A 7,111-nucleotide genomic window follows, 5' to 3' on the forward strand; every position below is an offset into this window, starting at 1 on the left:
AGGTTATTTGTTCGAAAAAACACACATAAACTTAAGAAATCAGAACACACAAATTGTATCCAAATAATAAGATAATAGGACGTGTACTAATAGACGTGTACTGTCTTATACATAATTAGTGCCTTATTAATTGCAGGAAGGAAAATAATCCACTAATTTAATCCCAGTATTATCCTATTTAACAAAAAGAATAATGTTGCAAACATTATCCTATCTACATGCCTAAATGTTAAACTATTTCCTAAATATTTTTGGTTTCTCTTCTTTCACTTAGTTTATTTTATTCTCTTTAACCACTTTTATTTTTGTGTGCATGGTGTTCTGAATAGGCAAAAGGTTCGAAAGAGGATCGTGGTTGTGGAGAAGGATAAAGAAGAATTTTTCGTTCTTAAGAAGGAAAATAGCTTGTTGAAAGCCCAAGTTCAAGAGACCAACTCTATACTTAAAACTCTAGTTGGACAATTTTCTCAACTAGTAGGTGAAGTTCGTAAAGGAGAGGCTTCAATGCACCTTTTAGATTATGCACAAGCAGTCTTGGAAGTGACAAATCAAAAGGTATGCTCATATATGCTCCTATTGTTGTTGTTGTTGTTGTGATGCTTTCTAGAACAATCATATGCTCATATTACTGTATATAATATGGTTTTATGAATTACTAAGTTTATCCTTACTTGATAATTCCAAAATTTGGCTTTTTCTTTTGTTCTTGGGTCTGGTTAGTTGATTTAAGTTGTCAAACCTTATTTTTACTGGGATAAACTAAATTGAGTTATTAGACCTTATCTGAAATTACATTAACTTATTTTTTATTATATAAGGATTGAGAATAAGTTGAGGCATAATTCTTCACTGATAGAGAATTAGAAGTGTGATGCCAAAATTATCTCAGACGACATTCAAAGACTATAGATAAATAATACAAAAAACCTAGAGATATATCAGTAGGCTTACTTATTCAAACAGTAACAAGGTGCAATAAATTCAGCACTGATTATTGGGTTATCATCATTAGCTCCAGAAAAGCCCCAAGTACCACTAGACTCACCCTTGAATGGTAAAGGCTTAGCCCTATCTCTCCTTCCAGTAACCTGGTATAATTAATTGTTAATTAGTGATAATTAATATAGGAATGGAGTCAGCAACAACAAATAACTTTTCAACTCATGAGCACCATCTTTAACATGCAATTACTTGATTCACAAAAAAAGGTCATTTCCCATGTCCTCCATGAAAAAAAGAAGTCCTTAATGGTCACCATTAATCACTGTGGAAATGGATGATCTAATGCCATGTCATTTCACTGTCTGAGAGTTCAGTGATAGAGTTAAAGAAGATATGCAGTTAACAATTGGCAGAAGCAGTTTCAAATATAGATTATGTCCAACCAATGAAAGCAGCTATAAAGTTAAAATTCAGAGTAGGTACACATTAAGCTATGACAATAGTTACATAAGATGTGAAAAAAATAGTCACCCAATTGGCATGTCAACATCCATAAGGTCAACAGGTAAAAGTACTAATTTATGAGATTACACCATTCCCTCAATGAAGCTTTTAAGTTTCGAGATATGGGTTGACTTATAATTACTTAGGGCCCAAGTGATTAGTGGTAATAAATGGTGATAGGAAATTTTATGTAAACATCCATGATATCCATTTTCTTCCTTACATTTCATTATCACCATCCACTACTACTTGAGAAGGTATTATTCGATATTTATGAAGGAAAAGACACATATTAAGGTGAAGTTTCATTAACATGAATATTGACATGAAAGTTCTTTTACAAATTTACACTAAAATGCATTATCACTTTTACCTGTTATGACCAATAACCAAACAAACTGTTAGGATATGCCTTTTGTTCTAGTATGTGATAATGTCTGCAAGCGTTATGAGTGAAAAGTAAAGTCTAGTGACACACCTTCTATTGAACCACCTTTCTTAGCACTTCCTGAGACACTTTCTGGCCTCTCTGACCTCCCATCAATAGGCTTTGATCGGGACGCTTGATCTTTCAGGGAATTGCTTGAACTTAACGGTTGAGCTTCGGAGGTAACTCTTCCCCCAGTAGGTTCACTTTGAGAAACACCAATTCTTGATCCATTACAAGATGACGACTTTCGGAGCCACTGATAGGGCAGGTTTAAGTTCAACATATCCAAGAAGTGAAATTAGTGATTAAACTCCAGCTTAAAGCTCTAGGAGCTTTCCAAGACTAAAGACTCTTTGGTTCATGATGCAGTAGTTAACAAAATTCCAAGCTCTTGTTGTGTGGGATGTTATTTTTTATTTTTCTCATGGATCAAAACGTTTCTGATTCTTAGCGATATTAGTGTATCAGAAGGGAGTAGGGGAGATAATCATGAAATTATTAGGTTACACTTTACTATGCTTATTAGGCCTCGGGATCCTTATGTGTGTATTTGCGACTGTTAAAATACTTCACTTGTTTGCATGCTTTTGCTATTAGAACAACTTTTCAGGAATTCGTAACTCTCCATTTAGTCGGTGGCTCGGCGCGCTCTGAAAAACTTTGTTCTTGAAACTCTCCCACATACAATCTAAGTGACATAGTTCTATTGTTGGTATCAATCTATTAGAGATGAACAAGTGCAAATTGATTACTAGAATATTAATGTCTATCATATGACCTCCAGGTTTAGCAAGTATCTAATGTGGCTAAGAAGCAGCACGATGCATCTATTTCACATAGTTGTTAAACATAGTCACTCCCATCTGTTCTTCTTATACTTGCTACTATGCTGTTCCAATATTCACTTCCTTTATGATCTGTTGGAGCCACATTATATAGTTTACAATTTCATATTACATCATGTGCTAATTAATTATAATTTTGGTCCTTTTTTCTTCTTTTGAAGGTACTCGAAAATAATAATAAAGATCCAACATATCAAGAACAGACGGACACTACTTGAGACATCAAATTGGCTACCATCATTATTTTGCTAGATCTTATTATTAGTTAGCTTTGTATGGCTACAACTACATTTTTAGTGTGTTTTTGTGGTATTTTTAGAAACATACTTCTATTAGTTATGAATTATTAGGATTTGATGAACGTGCAATATATAGGGATTTTAATTTTACGAACTACGTTTATAATTTATGATAATATACATTGTTCGGAATAATTTTATGTAATCTTCAAGTTCCGTTGTTGACTTTATATTCTAAATTACTATATAGTGTATTATTATATATTTGGATTTGTTAATTAATTAGGAAAAAGGTACCAAAAGAGTCCATAAAAAATCTAGACGCTTTTCCTTGTCAAGAACTTATGACAAATTTAATAATAATTTTCCAGCCAAATTTCTCTCATCACTAAAAGGCGTTATAACGAATTATAGTCGACAAAAAGCGTCTTGAATTAGGACACTTTAAAGCGTCTATAAATTAATTGATGGCACCCCCACTAACCAATGTGGCGACGTCTATACGGGTAAGGGAGACGTTGTATCGCGATGCCAATGGCGACGCTTTTTGGTGACGCGAAATGCCGACTGCTTTGCTCACCGCTTTTTGGCAGCGTTGAGAGCAACTTTCTCGACGCTTTTAAGCATCGCCAATTTGGCCAAAAAGCTTCGAGCCAACACGCCTTTTCTAGTAGTGATTATAATATCACAATATTAAAAACATTTCAATCAACGAAGATATAATTATCCAACGTCAGTGAGTATCATGGTATAAGATACAAAGAAGAAACAATTGAATGTTGGTTGACTACAAACAATCCACCAAGAGTTTGTAGGTTGAATTTGCCTTGAGAAAACGCAATAAGAGAATTCCATTAATTATCTAAGCATGTGGGATAATGATTTTTCACCCTCAAATACATATGACATACCCCTACTTATAAAATAACAAATACATAGAGGAAATGCACGGAATAATGTATTGTTTCACTAAAGGACATCAGCAGAAAAGCGCGAAACGATGCATCTTTTGGTAGAAGTGCATACGGGAGCACTATCATAAGTGGTGCGGAAGCACCAAAGTTTCTTCCAACCATTGGATTGAAATACCCCTTATGATTACTTTTAAAGGATTTTAGCAGGCTACTCATTCCAACAAGATGCATCTTTCTTTTAGAGAGCTCATTTCCTTAGTTTACTCCACAGTTAAGCGTGTTTGGATGGGAGTAGTCAAGGGATGGGTGACCTCTTGGGAGGTTTATCAATGTGCGCATGAGTGAGGACAAAATGCGCCAGAAGAACTTGTGTTGGTCATTTAGAACAATTGCTGGCCCTGGATGCGCATTGGTGACGATATACTTGACTTCAGAGGGGTCGGAGTGTTACAAATGGTATTAGAGCAATCCTGCGACCGCCTGTTGGGGAAATCGTAAGGCCATAAGGCCAAATATCTAGAGTCTACGACGTTCATTCTTCAGGCTGGGGCGACCCACAAGCCGTATGCAAAATATGTGAAGTCCTCAGGCGCAACGAGGGTGTTATTGTTCTCAAGTGGGGTGTATGTAATACCCCTCATGATTGATTTAAAGGGATTTAGCAAGGTACTCATTCCAAGAAGATGCATTTTTTCATTCCCTTAGTTACTCTACTTCGAATGGGTAGGGGTTTTACGGGATTCAATCAATAATGAGAAAACTAGGTGCGGAGCACCACTACATATGTGTGGAAGCACACTAGTAGAATAAATGCTAATTGCGACAATCATTAAGTGGCCTATTGCTACCTATTGCTGTGGTTTTTTAACCGCAGCAATACGTCAACTTATTGTTGCGGCTCTTGCCAAAACTGCAACAATATGTATTTTTTTAATATTAAAAGTGTGCACCTATTGCTGCGACTTTGGCCCAAAACCGCAGCAATATGTGCACATTTTTTAAACAAAAATTGTATTTGAAATCAAAATCTTCATACTATTTTCAATGTTAATATACAATAATAATTTATGTAACTAAAACTCACTGGTACAATACATTTAATCCATGTAATGAGTACAAAATCATAAATAATGAAAAAAAATTATAATATACAAGAGATAAAATAAAATAAATCATAAAAGAGAATGAGAAAATGAAACTAACTAAAGAACAAATTGAAACTAATTACATACAAAAAAAATTTAAAAATTAAATAAAAAGAACCCAATCCAACAAAAAGAACGCAATCCTAGATCTGACAAAGAAACTAATCAACAAACCAAAGAAATAGAAATCAACAAATGCAAATATTCTAGTCATTATGCACGACCTCAACTCGAAAATTGATCGGGAAAAAATTAATAAAAGTAAAAAAAAAGGAAGAAAATTGTCCTATGGCTACAACCAACAGTCTCCGACGAGATATTTCAGTCAGCAAATTTTTGGCGAGATCTTAGCTTCGTGGTTGAAATCAAGCTTGCTTCACTAACCATTATCTCCGACGAGATCTTCGCTCACGATTATCTCCGACGAGATCTTCGCTCACCATTATCTCCGACGAGATCTTCGTGCTCACTGTATCTCCGACGAGATATTTGCACTCGCTGTTACCTCTAACGAGATTTTCGTGGTTTACTCGTTGCAGCTCCTTTGAAATTAAAGTGAAAGGAGTGGCAGAGGAAGGAGGGTGAAGGAGGAGGAAAGAGAGGTCAATGATTCACTTTTGCAAGATGAGAGATGAGAGGAAGAGAGGATGAGAGGAGAGTGAGAGGATAGTGAGAAAAACGGCTGAGAGAGTGAGAGAAGTAAAAGGTGAGAGGAGAACCCTAATTGCCACCAGGCATGTTTTATTAAATCCTAAAGTTTATTACCGCGATATTTGTAGGAACAGCGGCAATAAATTAAAATATTATTTTTTTGGCTGGAAATCGCAGCAATAGAATTGGTTAAACAGTCAACCAAATTTGAAATTTTTTCCCGTTGACATCTATTGCTTCGATTTTCACTGAAAACCGCAACAATAGGTCTGTTTTATATTTTACCTTTCCTTTTCACGTGATTTATTGCTTCGTATGGGTAAAACCACAACAATACCACCGCAACAATAAGCAATTATATATTCTACTAATGGCACCTACTTATTTGATAACCAGGGCAGTTTCGTATAATTTGGGGGTAAAATTATGAGGCCCTCAAAAGTAAAAAATGACGCCATACATATCACAAGTCAAATTTTCATACAACTAACAAAAGTTGTTTTTTTTCCAAACAAAATTCAACATATACTACAAACACATTCTACTTGAAAATTCAATGTATACCACATACAAATTAGAAGACACTAAAAAACAAAGATACTAGCGAAGCTTCACTGAAAAAACAATAGCACCAACAAATTCATAATGAAAATATAAAATCAGCAATACCTCCAACAATTTAACATATCATATTATAGAATCACAGTAAAAATATTTACCTATTAAAAAAAATTGCTTTATGCCACATTATGGGTATAAGTTGCAGATATTAGAAAAGGTGTAAAATTGAACATTAATAAAGATACTAAGTTGGAGAAGAATAAGAAGTTGCCTTACAAAAAATATTGAAGAATGTGAAAGTAATCCCGATTCTTTCCTCCACTTTGTTCTTGTAACACAATAAAATCGGTGAAGCTTCTTCCTCCATTTTCTTCTTCTTTATATAGTCTGTGGACATCTTTATTTTAGTTCGCCTTACTCAACTTTTTGTACCAGTGAAAACAAAGGTATGCAAGTTTTGGGTTCAATTGAACTAGGGAAGGAACATAAAGTTCACTTAAACTTACGAATGGTATTTTTCTCTCTCAGGAAATTGGGGATTATAGCTGTAATGGGAATTGGAAACGGGAAATATCATTCTTGGGACCCTCAAAACAGGAAGACGGAGGAAAACGAGTTGGCGTTTTGGAAATTGGAAGAAAAATGTCACGCGTGAGATGAAAACAATTAAGGGTGCGTTCTCTTCAACTTATTGGCCCTGAACTTATCTGAAATGAACTTATTGAACCTGAACTAAACTTATTGGAACTTATCAGACCTGATTCAACTTATTGGAGTTGATTGAACCTCATTGGAACTTATTAGACCTGGTTGGAACTTATTGACCTTATTGAAACTTATTAGACCTTATTGGCCCTGATTGAAACTTATTAGACCTTAT

General features: G+C 34.8%; 1 long non-coding RNA gene across 1 annotated transcript; it reads right to left on the reverse strand.

The window, feature by feature from the left end:
- Positions 1-878: 878 nt before the first annotated feature.
- On the reverse strand, positions 879-6,820 carry LOC125497278 (uncharacterized). The gene is made up of 2 exons (XR_007273908.2): positions 6,508-6,820; positions 879-1,088 (listed from the first exon to the last, which is right to left on the reverse strand). It is a non-coding gene; the product is annotated as an uncharacterized LOC125497278 (long non-coding RNA).
- Positions 6,821-7,111: the final 291 nt, after the last annotated feature.

Source organism: Beta vulgaris, chromosome 5 (genome assembly GCF_026745355.1).
Source record: "Beta vulgaris subsp. vulgaris cultivar EL10 chromosome 5, EL10.2, whole genome shotgun sequence".
Classification (NCBI taxonomy): domain Eukaryota; kingdom Viridiplantae; phylum Streptophyta; class Magnoliopsida; order Caryophyllales; family Amaranthaceae; genus Beta; species Beta vulgaris.